General features: G+C 50.5%; 1 long non-coding RNA gene across 2 annotated transcripts in view; it reads left to right on the top strand.

Annotated features, from left to right (window-relative positions):
• LOC112546175 (uncharacterized) overlaps positions 1–5,897 on the top strand; it is a 49,497-nt gene extending 43,600 nt beyond the window's left edge. For both annotated transcript variants that reach the window (XR_003089811.2, XR_003089814.2), the window contains exons 7-9: positions 541–725; positions 3,324–3,443; positions 4,254–5,897. This is a non-coding gene — a long non-coding RNA (uncharacterized LOC112546175). The remainder of the gene's footprint in view (positions 1–540; positions 726–3,323; positions 3,444–4,253) is intronic.
• Positions 5,898–13,302: the final 7,405 nt, after the last annotated feature.

The raw sequence follows: 13,302 nt of genomic DNA on the forward strand, positions 1-13,302 counted from the left end.
TAGGGCGAACCATCTGGCAGTGGGTTGTGTGGCCCCTTGAAGAACTTCTTCCACCACCCTCTACCAATCAGGATCAATTTATCTCCCTCCCCCACATAACCACCCCAAGAGTGGAATTGACCAATCAGGGCAGGTTCTGGGATGGGGAGACGCAGCCAGAAGAGGGTCATATGACCCCTCTAAGAGTTTCCCCTACTATTGTCTACCAATCAGAGTGCAGCAGCTCCCCCAGAAGTCCCAACACCATGCAGAAGAGGCAATCTCATTCCAAGAACACCTATTTTGGAAATCATGGAAACTCTGAGAGGAAACTTGGATTCCCTCACCACTTTCTTGAGAACTTCAGAGCTTCTTTTAGCCCCATGGGCTTTGAAGCGTCCTCGGAAAAAGGGCTACCTCAGCAACAGCTCTGAGGAGGAGGGAGCGGCCAAGGAGAGCCCTTTGGCCCAGCCGTTGATGGATACACTGGAACGCAACCCCAAAACCCAACTGTTTTTGTGAGGAAGACCGATGAGCCTCTTGTCTTCCATCCCTATGCAGGTCAACGTGGAGACCCTGGTCGGTGTTGCATCAGACAGTGATGAACCTTTTTTCTCCTCAGTGCCACTACAAATGATTGAAGAGATGTGGAGGAGGATGTCGGTGAGAAGTTTAAGAGGAGGCTTGGCCTGGAACTGACTGAGCCAGTCGCGTGTCACGTGCGTAAGAAAGGCAGGGGGCCTGTGGTACGTATGACTGCTTGTGCTGCCCTTATTCACTTTCTTTTCAAATGTTGTGAGGGTTGTGGCATGGACGCACTACCCCAACTGCACCATAACTGAATGATGTGGGCATCGTGGGATATAAACCGCGAGCTCCAGCACATGTGCTTACTGAGCTTGGACAGCTGATTAAACACTATTACGCACTGCAATGCCTGTGCTTAATCACAGACTCATAGAACACTAGAACCGGAAGGGACCTTGAGAGATCATCAAGTCCAGTCCCCTGCCCTCACGGCAGGACCAAGCACCATCTAGATCATCCCTGACAGGTGTCTGTCTAATCTGCTCTTAAATATCTCCAGTGATGGAGATTCCACAACCCCCCCTAAGCAATTTATTGCAGTGCTTAACCACTCTGACAGTTAGGAAGTTTTTCCTAATGTCCAACCTAAACCTCCCTTGCTGCAGTTTAAGCCCATTGCTTCTTGTCCTATCATCAGAGGCAAAGGAGAACAATTTCCCCGCCCCCCCTCACTGTGACACCCTTTTAGATACCTGAAAACCGCTATCATGTCCCCTCTCAGTCTTCGCCTTTTCAAACTAAACAAGCCCAGTTCCTTCAAGAGCTCAAGAACATGTAGCGCAAGGGATGACCGTGGTAAAGGCAGAGCAATTCGGTCAAGATCCTGACAGAGTTGTGGCCAATCCGGGAGATGCTGGCGTACAGGGTTATATTGACCATGAGAGCCGCACAAAAAGTTACCTTATTGGTAACTGATTTTGTTTTTCTTAATCTGTTCGCCAGCCTCTTGTTTCTGAAGCCTCTTGTGGAGGAGGCGTCATTTTATGGCCTCTTAAAAGAGGTTCAGATGTTTCTTCTGAGAGTTCAGAGATTTTAGGCACCGCATACCCCTTTGTTGTGGTTGTGTTCAATTCCACCATGCGTCAAGGCCCCAAGATGGCCCGCTTCTCCTCAGTATGGGCACACCTCTCCTGCTGCTCGGTTTCCACACAGGTTCAGCACAGTGGGAACATAAATTTGCCACCCACTCTGACAGCTAACAACAGGATAATGAGGCCTTGTGGGAAGTACACTTTACCTTACACAATTCCAAAATAATTTGTGATGGTCCAAATTTGTCAGGCACTCTATCAGGATGGCTGATAGGGTGTTCGTTGGTTTTGTTTATAAAAGGGTGCAGGCTAGTGACATCATAATAATGGATTTCCTCACTAAGGTTAGATTTGTAACACAAGTGTTAGTCTTCCTCCCTAAAGGAGCATCACTAGGCATGAGAAGATGAGGCTTGGTTTACCAAACTCTGCACACTCCCTGCCTGTTTCTGTCCTCACTACATAACCACGTCTTTTCAGACAGTCGGCCTTGAGCTGCGTCTTGCAACAAAGAAACCCAAAAGTTGTCCTTGTCACATGGCTCTGTGCTTTTCCCCAATGACAAATGACACAGCCATGGGCAAAATGCAAGCTAAACTAAAAGGCGGGGGGGCCCTCAATGACGGCGTGACCATCTAAAACAGTGGTTCCCCCCTTTGGCATTACGCCCCCCTTTTTGATTTTTGAAAAACCCTCACACCACTCCTCCCAAATAGCAGCAAAACTTGTTGAGAACTGAACAGGGCAGGCGGCGGAGGCTGGTCTAAAACCATGGCTTGAAAACTTTTTTTTCTCATGGACCACTTGAAAATTGCTGAGGGTCTCAGCAGACCATTCAATGATCTTTCTGGATGTTGTTTGTACCGTTAACTAACTACTGTAAAGCACTTTGGATTAAAGCTCTCTATGAAAACAACCCTTAATCATTAACTTCTGGTGTTGTGGGAATAAAAGCATACGACCCATATTTTAATATCAGTAGGGGTCTGGGACTGGGAAGAAGCTGGAGGAAGAAGAAGAAGGTTGTCTCTCCTCAACAGCTACTGCCCTGGACCTGGAGAAAGTCACCTCTTTCTCTGGCCTCCGCAGCCTTGTGATTCTCAATTTCCCCACCCTCTCTTCTCACCTCACTCCCTCCCCCACATACCTCCTGCTTCCCACACTACACTCTGCCAGTGACCCCCTATTCCCCCCAAGATCACCACCTCACCTTACACATACATATTCTCCAGGATCCAGGCACTTAAGTAGTGGAATCCATGTGCCAGCGTTTTCTTTTTGTGCAAAACCCCCTTTTTCCGTGAGCTCCTTGTGCCCCCAAAAAGGAGGTTTACCGATCTTGCGGAAAAAGGGCTTTTTGCGCAAAAAGAAAATGTCCCCACTGCTTGTTTCTGCGCAAAAACCCCAGCGCAAAAACAGATCGGCAGAAAATATGCAAATGAGATCCCTCCTCCGCCTCGCCCATTACGTCGAAGGCGCCTTTGCTGCACGTCAGTTTAATTTTCACACCCAGCCCCTTCCACAAAAGTTTTTCTTGAAAGAAACAGGTCGCGGGGTAGGTGAACAGCTCTGTCGTGCTCCGGGCTGTCAGCTTCACCCGCCGCATAAACCCCCAGATTCCTGCTCCGGTTTTTCAAGCCGTCCAGCAGTGTCCTTGTAAAACAGGCCAGCAAAAGTCGTGTAGCTAAAGGTATAAGGGTAACCGTTGTTGCTTTGGCTTGCCAGGCAGTCTCCTAGCGTGACATCCAGCTGGCTGAAAATAGATGCCACCGGGCAGTTCACCAGGCCCACCTTGTTCTCCCTGGCGAGGTCCACTCTGTCTTCTTTTACAGTCTTGTGACAAAGGTAAAGCAGCATGTTCTTTAAATCCATATGATCTAGGCCATTCCCTGGGGCTGGACCCCACGGTAGCCCCCAGCAGTGGGATCGGGCCTGCAGCAGCCTGCAGCAGTGGGGCCAGAGCTGGAGCCCATGGCAGCCTGTGGCAGCCTACGACAGAGAGGCCACGGCTGGTGCTGGAGCCTGAGACAACGTGGCAGACAGTTCAGCTGGGGCCAGGGGCCAGCAGCCCAGCAGTTTGGGCCTTGGAGGCAGGTGACTGGGACAACACAGCCCACTGTGTAGGGGCAGGCTAGGGGGCCAGTGGCAGGGGAACTTCCTTGGTCCAGAAAATTCCCTCGTTCAGGACTGGGGGGGCAGAGGGGCAGCTGGTGGTAATGAAGCCTCCGGGGCTCGCAACTGCCATCCCTGCCTTGAGCTGCTCCGGACAGCTCTAAAGGCTCCGTCTGGGTGTGTGTGCGCACACTGTGCTCCAGGCAGTGCTGAAGGCTCTGGGGTCTGGCCCTGCCCCTTCCATCTGAGGCCCCGCCCCTTCCGGGAGCATGGAGCCGACCCCGCCCACCTTGCCCTGGGGCCCGGTGTGGCTATCGCCTATCGGTTCCCCTGCTAGTAACTCATCAACTCCTACCTCACCTCCCACTTGAGTTGTCCACGGCCCCCTGAAACCGACCGATGAGCCAGAAGACTCCTCAGGCTGGAGGCATGAGCAGGAGCAGTCAGCCACAAGCACGTGCCTCTTGCTGCCGACATATTTTGAAATGCGACCGGGATGTGGTAATCCTTTGGCATGGCTGCCGCTTTTTCTCTCTCTTTTAGGTGCTAAGCTATGGAGCTGATCTTGTTTCATGGAGCGGTGGCATTCCTATTTGCGCATGTCACACAGAAACCAGCCCGACCTGTGTTCTGTGCCCCATGGAGCCACACAGGTGACGACCCTACCCCCATTTCCATTTGTGCTGGAGAACCTTTCCTCGGGAAGACACCGAGCGAATAGCTTCCTTGCCCAGCACGAACGGCTCTGCAGGGGCTTAATCTTGCAATGTGCAAAGCACGCCAGTGAGATGTCGCCCTTCCTTAGACTCTTCCCACATTTAGCGTCCATCTACACAGCAACGTTATTCTGAACTAACTGAGTCCGCGTCTACGCACAAGCCGTTATTTCGACAGAATGCTGAAATAGTGTCGAGCTGGAGGACTGCTCATGCCGACTCCTGGAACCCTCATTGCACGAGGAGTAAGGGAAGTCGGAGGATGAGGACTCTATTTCGAAATAAGTGCTGTGTCTACGCTCTCACTTTTGAAATAAGCGACGCGAGTAGCGTAGCTCAAGTTGCGTCGCTTATTTCAAGTTAAGCCCTGCTGTGTAGACGTACCCTTAGTGGAAGCTGATGGTGCAACAATTTGGAGCACCAAGACACAGTGAGACCAGAACAACATAGGACTTTTTTCACTCTGGTATTGACATTTGGAGATACAGGAATGTATTTCCTCTTGCCATCTGAAGGTTAAGGCAATTCCAGAGCTGACTGGCGCGTATTTGCTTTGATAAAGAGTTAAGCAGGCAGCAGGGCGTATGTTCATAGTGCTGGTGGCAGCGATGCTTACAAGGAGGCACCTTTCTTTGTTCCTTTAATGATTCACTACTTGGGAGTGTGGGAATCAACTTATATAAAGTTTTGCTAGTACGTAGATACACCAAGAGCCTGAAATAGTGGATTGGTGAGAACCTGAGACAGAAACTCTACGCGTTGTCCTGGTGGCCCAGAAAAAACAAAACTGGAAAGGGCTACAGAGGGCACCCCTCCTAGATACGAGGAAGTAGTCATTTGTCATTTTTTAATTTATTGCTTTTTGCGTCTTATTAAAAAGGCTGCCGGCAGAAGCGTGCAGTAAGAGAGGCCTGATTTTGAATTGGACCTCAGCCAAGGCTCACGTGTGGGGACTAAACTTTTGCAGCTGGAAAATCATTGTGGGTGCAGTGGGGGTAATTCTGACCTCGGACGTGTGCCTGTGTGACAGCTGCTTTAAATACCAGCTGCTCCAGCGCATAATTACAGGCGTGAAATTGCAAGTATTTCTAGCTACTGCACAAAGGGAGGTTGTTGTTTTTTTAAAAAGAGCTGCCCTGTGGTCCCTTCATGGGGCGAAGTCTGTCCTTTCGTTGGGTGGGGCGTGGAGAGAAACATATCCATGGGGTTTTAATCATCCGTGGGCCTCACCAGTCACAAAGGACCTGGATAGAGCTCTGGAGCTATTCTTCCTTAAGTGCATCTCTAGCAGGTTTAGATTCCTTTTGGGCTGCTGCTGAGCAATTTATGCCAGCGATGGGCTAGCTAGGCCAGTGAGTGGGCCACATGAGTGGCCTCCTTCATCTCAATAGGCCGCAAGATTGTCGTAACTGAGACAGTCTCCCAGAGTGGGGCAGTTTTGCTCCCTGCGTGTGCATCCCTAGAATGTGCGGGGGGGGGGGGGGGGGATGGAACCGCAACAGCCCTGTGACTGGCTGCAGAAGGAGCACACGGCTCTGACAGTCTGTGAGATGTGCAATCAGCACACCGCTCACTTTGGGTACGTCTAGACTACCTGGCTCGTCAACGGAGCCGTGTAGATTAGGTTTGTAGACATAGGGAAATGAAGCGGCGATTTAAATAACGAAAATGGCTGCCACGCTGCGCCGATCAGCTGTTTGTCGGCTCAGCGCGGGAGTCTGGACGCTCCGCGGTCAACATCAAAAGCCTTTGTCGACCGCCCCATTATGCCTTGTGGGATGAGGTTTACCGGGGCGGTCAACAAAGGCTTTTGATGTTGACCGCAGAACATCCAGACTCCCGCGCTGAGCCAACAACCAGCTGATCGGCGCAGCATGGCAGTAATTTTCATTATTTAAATCGCCGCTTCATTTCCCTATGTCTACAAACCTAATTTACATGGCTCCGTCGACGGAGCCACGTAGTCTAGACGTACCCTTTGTGTGCCCTTGCTTTGTGGGCGTGTTACTTGAGTAATACCAGTAGGAAAAAATCCTATGTGGGCAAAGCCCAGCAGAATCGGACAACCTCAGGCCTGGACAATGGTAAACAAAACGTCACACCAAGAACCCGGATGGGTTCCCCACCACTGATTTATGCTCTCTCGGCCTTTGAGGCAACACTTTCAATGACCTGAAATAGCCGCCATTGCGGGACACGTTTCTCTTGCTCGGGATGAACAGGTCACTCCAGCGTGCAAAGCAGTGCACAAAGTGAGGGTTCACGCCGTGTTGGGAATCTCCAGCAGGCCAGACAAGAGGGGCTTGGTTCTCCTGTGGAGTGAGGCCTCTGTGCAGCTCTGTGGCAGACTAAAGGTGTCTGAAGAGTGAGGCGCAGGACGTTACATTTCTGCTGTCCGGGTGGCATAGTGGGAGGCGAATTCGTGACAAAGAGAATCGGGCAGCTTAATCTTCAAGTATCCATGCAGTAAGTAGCTTGCATGCATTGAATTGCTCCTCACGCCCTAAAGGGTCCCCATGTTCTTTGCACATGTACTGAACTATCGCACAGGGATCACGTCTCCTGTTGTTCAACTGCATCAGCAACACCCCACACTTTTGGAAGTGTAGGGCTGCAAGGGAAGAATGACATCACCAGTTAAAGCTCTCGTCGGGCACGCGCCAGTCCCTGCGGGTGCAATTCGGCTAGGCCCCCGAAGATACACCCCTGTGCTAGTGAAAAGCCTCATGGGATCTTGGATGGAGACGGCCTCGTTCTGACGTGCCAGGGTGACACGCCCCTTTTGCGCAGCTGTAACTGACAGGGATGATGTCTCCACTCCTCACCGAATGCGAATACATCGCAGTGTAGAGGAAACAGGGCTGCTGAATTCAGTCTGGGAGGCCTCTCTGAGTTGAGTCACTGGAATGCCTGGGAGAGCACACATAAGACAGAAACACCGAGCCGGTAGCTGCCACCAGGATGTCTTGCCGCACACCAGGAATGGTAATAGGGTGGGTGTAGTCAGCAAACACCCATGGAGGGAGGCGGGCTCCCCTGACCAAGTGGCACACATTCCAATTTGAGATGCTGGGCCAAAATCGCCCTTCCCAGAGGCAGTGTGCCATGACAGGCCAGCCAAACCTCTGTCTCCACAGCACCGAATGGGGTGGCTGCAAAGACAGCTGAGCAGTAGCTGTGACCACTGTGCGGCTCAGCCCTGTCAGATCTAGGGTTGCCAGGAGTCCGGTTTTGAACCGGACAGTCTGGTATTTGAGCTTTCTGTCCGGGAAACAAATTGAGAAAATACCGGACATTGATATGTCCAGTATTTTCTAACTAAGTAAGTTTTATTATTATCACGAGTATCCGTACGTAGTTGCGAACTGCCTGGCTGGTAGACATGCTCACTCTGCGTGAGTCACACTGTGTGAGCGTGTCTACCAGCCAGGCAGTACGCAACTACACAGTAGAGAGGAGGGCGGTGGGGAGGATGGGGGGGGGGGGGGGGCAGGGCAGGCTGGAATCCCTGGGGCTGGATTCGCCTGTGTTGGGAATAAATTGGCCTTTCTAATAAGGATGGAAAATCCCATGTTAACGGTGAAGTTAAAGGTTAAAGTTTACTTGGTTAAAGGTGAAGTTTACTTCAACTTTAAATGGTTAAGTAATGATGGGGGGCTGCTCCAGCCCCCACCGGTCACATCCCTACTTTGTAGTGCTATATAAAAACCTCCAGGTATGTTTAAAAAAAAAAAAAAAAAAGGAACAAGGGCTGAATGCAAACCAAGTATCAGTCAAAGGGTGAGATTCCAAAGGAGAGAGCTGCAAGGACTTTGTCGTCAGAGAGCTGGGACAGCTCACGGACGTTCATGTGAGGATTTTTCAACGTTCTCCACATGGGTCTAATTAAGCCCCTTTTACATCCCTGTCATAGCTCTTCTGAACCCGCCCCTCCCAGCCCCACGGCTTGCCGAAAGCTACCGTGTCGTGGTGTTTGCTTACACACAAGTCGGCTGACTGGAGGCAGGTTCGTTTTACGGACGTGGCGTAGAAACCAGGGGGAACAGGCCTGCCAATAGTGAGGGAGGGGGCATCGGTGGTAATTTTCCCAGGGCCTGGCGTTTCAAACCCTAACCCCTTTGAATTGTGGCTTGAGTACTGCACCGGGCCAGGCCTGCTGTGCAGCTCTGAGGGCTGGAGGGGGTGGCCCTAGTACCACATTTTGGGTGGGGCTAAGAGCTGACTGCCCTCAGCCCCGCCCCTTCTGGCCGAGTCCCCGCCCCTTCCAGGGGCACAGAGCTGCCCCCCGCACACACCTTGTCTTGAGGCCCACGGTGGCTGTTGGCCCCACTGAGGGGGAATAGTCTGGCCAATGGTCCTAACTCTGCAATAGACTCTTGATGGACCGTGGGCAAGCAATGACCCCCCCTGCTTCCCCCCCCCACACCTCCTTCTTCCTCTGGGGCAGCACTTCTCAGCCCTCAGGCCAGGGCAGTGAGAAAGGGCTCTATGCCCTGCCCCCGCCGGCCCCTCGTTGCACACTGTGATGCCTAGGCACACGGCCTCACGCCATAGGGCGGCGTCAGCTGCGGTAGCGTGGCCCCCAGGGGCTGGCAAGGGAACCCAGCTGGGCCCCTTCATTTTCTCCAAAGCCAACACATGTAGTGAGGCTACTGAAGGTAGGTCCTGGCCTCAAACGTCTGGGAACCTCTCCGCTGGGTAACACGGGGGAGGAGCCTTGAAGCACCAGCGCGTTCCAGGTTAACAGCGCTGCCTCGCAGCTTTGATCGTATGCACATATATTGTCACCCACCACATCAGGCCCTCTCTTACATAGCTAAGTCACTGTAAATGGGCAGGAATCATTCAGTTTTACAGGGGGACATCACAGTACCTGTTTAAAAAACACTTGTATTCTGCGCGGATTTGCTGGAAGACATCATTCATATTTAAGCGGGGTTCCAAGACTTTAAAAAGCTAACCCTTTACAGCAGGTCAGAAACACACAAGTGGTACCCAAGAGGATGCCACAGGCCTTAAACCAGGGGTGGGGGAACCTAAGGCCTGGGAGTCGGATGTGGCCCGTGACTTGCCTGGATCCAGCCCTGGAGGCTCAGGGCTCCCTTGAGCTTTGGGGAGCCCATGTAGGCACGCCAGCCCTCCCGCGGTCCCTCCCAGGGCAGAAGGACACAAAATCTACTAGCCTGTCCCCGCGAGGCTCTGGTGTGCGAGTGAAATGTGAGGCGCGTCTTTCTCCTTCTCGGTCGGGCGTTGCCTCAGTGAAGAGTTTTGTTTGTTTGTTTGTTTCTCACGTGTGTGCGGCCCCCCAAACTGATTTTTCTGTGGGTCAGCAGCTCCCCAACCCAAAGAAGGTTCTCTGCCCCTGCCTGAAACTGACTAGCCCCATTTTATTGCTTGAACCTATTTTAAGGACTTGTTCTGGCAAGCGTGGCCTACGTTCCAGGGGTCGTCACAGAGCCTACCGCGAAGTGTAAAGAATAAATACTTTTTACTGCACCGGGTCGGAGAGCCAGGTAACTACAATTCCTGCTGCCGAGGCAACTCTTTCAGCTGCTATGACATCTTGGGGCCAGGTTTTCCAAAGAGTTTAGCTCTCATTTTAAGCATCAACATAAACCTGGGTTGAATTGACTGTTTTGCCATTCTGCGTTTTACAATGAGACCTGCTGGGTGCTTAGCTCTGTTTGAAAATCTACGCAGGGTTGCCAAAGGGTTTCAACAAAAATACTGGACACACATGACCTCACATTACAATCCGCATGACACCCTATTTAGCAAATACCGGACATTTCTATTTTCTCAATTTGTTTCCCGAACTGACAGCTCAAATACTGGACAGTCCAGTTCAAAAACGGACACCTGGCAACCCTAAATCTATGTCTTATTTAGAGGCCAAAATGAAAACTGAGGATGTTGAGAAAGCTGGCCATGCCTGCTTCCAGATGTTTTGACAGTCCTGGAAATATTTAGCCAATAATCGTGATTGTCCAAGTCAAGACACCTTAAAAGGAGCTTGATTTTCTGGAAATGCCGAACACTGGCCCGGGAAAAATCAGACGTGTCTGCAGTGACGCAAAGGAGGTGCCCAGACCCACTCGTCATTTTAGCAAGTCCTGGTCACACGCTTTTGGGAACTATGTTCAAGTCACTCTACTGGTTTGTGAACTAGGACGGTAACATAATTCCTACCGAAGAGAGGGTATAATAAACTTGATTTACTGACGAGGTGTCCTGCATGAGTAATGGCTGCAGCAGTAGCCTGTGATCGTCAGTTCTCAGGCAGTGGGGGACCCCGTCATTACACAGTGCAAATTTTCCTTGCATTGCCCTCAATTCTCAACAGGGAGGGGCAAAAATGCTCAACACTTTTTGGTGCAAAATTGCTGGGCCATATCAGTTGTATAGAAAAGCCAGCTCCAGCTGCCACTGAAATTATACCCACATTTCTGCTTTCTCCCATGCTTGGACCCCATTCCTCATAAACAGCCACATAAGAATGACCAGACTGGATCAGGCAAAAGGTCCAACCATCCCACTATCCTATCTGCGAACAGTGGCCAATGCCAGATGCCCCAGAGGGTGTGAACAGAACAGGTAATCCTTAAATAATCCAGCCCCTGTCATCCATTCCCAGCCTCTGACAACCAGGCTAACAACACCATTCCTACTCATGCTGGCTAATGAGTATTTATGGCCCTAACCTCCATGAATCTAGCTCTTTTCTGAACCGTGTTAAAGTCCTGGCCTTCACCACATCCTCTGGCAAGGAGTTCCACAGGTTGACTATGTACTGTGTGAAGAAAACCTTCCTTTTGTTTTAAACCTGCTTCCTATTAATTTAATTTGGTGACCCCTAGTTCTTATATTATGGGAACAAGTAAATAACTTTTCCATTTTAGCCTGAAGAGTTGTGCAGCAATAAGCAGGTGGTTTTTTTTTTAATTAAAAAAAAAAATCTACACTAAGAGAACACAGGCATGAGTGATTTACTGTCCATTTCATGACCTACTCTGCTGCAGTGACCACAAAAATTTAACAGGTAGTGCTGGTGGTGGGTGAAGACCATCTATCATGCTATGCTTTGCCTCATAGTTAGAGTCTTGCAATGCCGCCACTATCTGCTTTGTAGCTGCAGCTCATGTTTTCGGCTACAGATGTGGATACAAATTTTGGATCTCACACTCTGCAAGTGTGCAGATATATCTGTGGGTATCTGCATCCATGGATGTGGCTGCGGATATCCGGGGATCATGCAGATACCAATTTTGTATCCTTGCAGGTTGCTACTTATACCCCTCTGTCTCTATCCAACTGTTGGCTCTTGGCTGATACTTACATTATAGACTCCCCCAGGGCAGGAGCCATCTTTGTCTTGTGTTTGTACAGCACCTAGCACACTATGGCCCTTGGTCATGACTAAGGCTCCTAGGCTGTACAGGAATACAAATAATACATTATGGGACTTATTCTGCAGGTAGGCAGCAGTCCTATGAATCACAGTGTGTGAGGGTGCTGCAGCTTCCAGGCACAGGCTCATGTTGTGTTGCTTGCTCACACTCATGCCTGTGTTGTCACAGCATCAATTAAAAAACAAAACCAAACCTGGCACAACTATTCAGACCAAAATGGAGCTGGCTCACAGCAAAGAGAAGGCAGGATGCCAGCTTTAGTGGCATGTCACAGCAGACAAGCCACTTGGGGGGGGGGGGGGGGGGGGAAGCTGTTTACTAAGAGGCTGGTTATATGGAACAAAGTGCTGCAATCTTAGCCATAAAATGTTGCAATCCATGCTGGTCAGACTCCTTGATGTTCAATCCAATTTCACACCTGCAAAGTAGGCCAGAAGGAAGGAGGCAGGCAACTGAAACTTGTTACCAGGAAGGACTAACTAAACTAATTAGAGCCTCCCAATCACATGAAGAAAATAGGAATTTATATTTATACAATAATGATGGGGACTAATTTAGCTACAACTACTCAAGAGAGATCTTGGAGTCCCTGTGGATAGTTCTCTGGAAACATCCACTCACGGTGCAGCAGCACTTAAAAAAAGCAAACAGAATGTTAGGAATCATTAAAAAGGGATAGAGAGTAAGCCAGAGAATATCTTGTTGTCTCTATATAAAACCATGATACGCCCACATCTTGAATAGTGCGCACAGATATGGTCGCCGCATCGCAAAAAAGATAGCGTGGCATGGAAAAGGTTCAGAAAAGGGCAACAAAATGATGAGGGGTTTGGAACGGGTCCCATATGAAGAGAGATTAAAAAGACTTGGACGTTTCAGCTTAGAAAAGAAGGGTACGTCTACACTTGCCCTCTAGTTCGAACCAGGGAGGCAAATGAAGCATACCGAAGTTGCAAATCAAGCGGGGGATTTAAATAGCGCGTGCTTGATTAGTATATTCACGGCCGGTTGCCATTTTAAAATGCCGGTTGCCCGATTTAACTTGCCGCGTGTAGACACGGTAGTTAGATTTAAAACCCTTCCCTCGAATTAACTGTTGCTCCTCACTGAAACCAGCCATTCTGGAGCTGCACCACCTAAGCCAGGCCATTTTTAATCAGGCACTGGATGCAGTCCTGAGTGGGGGCCCCACGCCCACCACCGAGAACCCTGTGGCTACTTCCAAAGGACCTGAGTCAGCAGAAAGAGGACTTAACCCACAGGATGAAGAGCTAGGCCAGGGGCGACGAACCAAAGCCCAGATGCAGTCCTCAGCTAGCCTGGATCTACCCCACCAGCACTGCGGCCCCTGCGCCAGTCCCACAGCCCCCACCTGACTGATTTTTCTGTGGGTGACCAGCCCCCGGCCCAAAAATGTTAAGCCAGCCTAGGACAGGGGGTTCACAGAGGGGTCGCACGGCCTGGCAG

The sequence above is a fragment of the Pelodiscus sinensis genome, chromosome 5 (genome assembly GCF_049634645.1).
Source record: "Pelodiscus sinensis isolate JC-2024 chromosome 5, ASM4963464v1, whole genome shotgun sequence".
Lineage (NCBI taxonomy): Eukaryota > Metazoa > Chordata > Testudines > Trionychidae > Pelodiscus > Pelodiscus sinensis.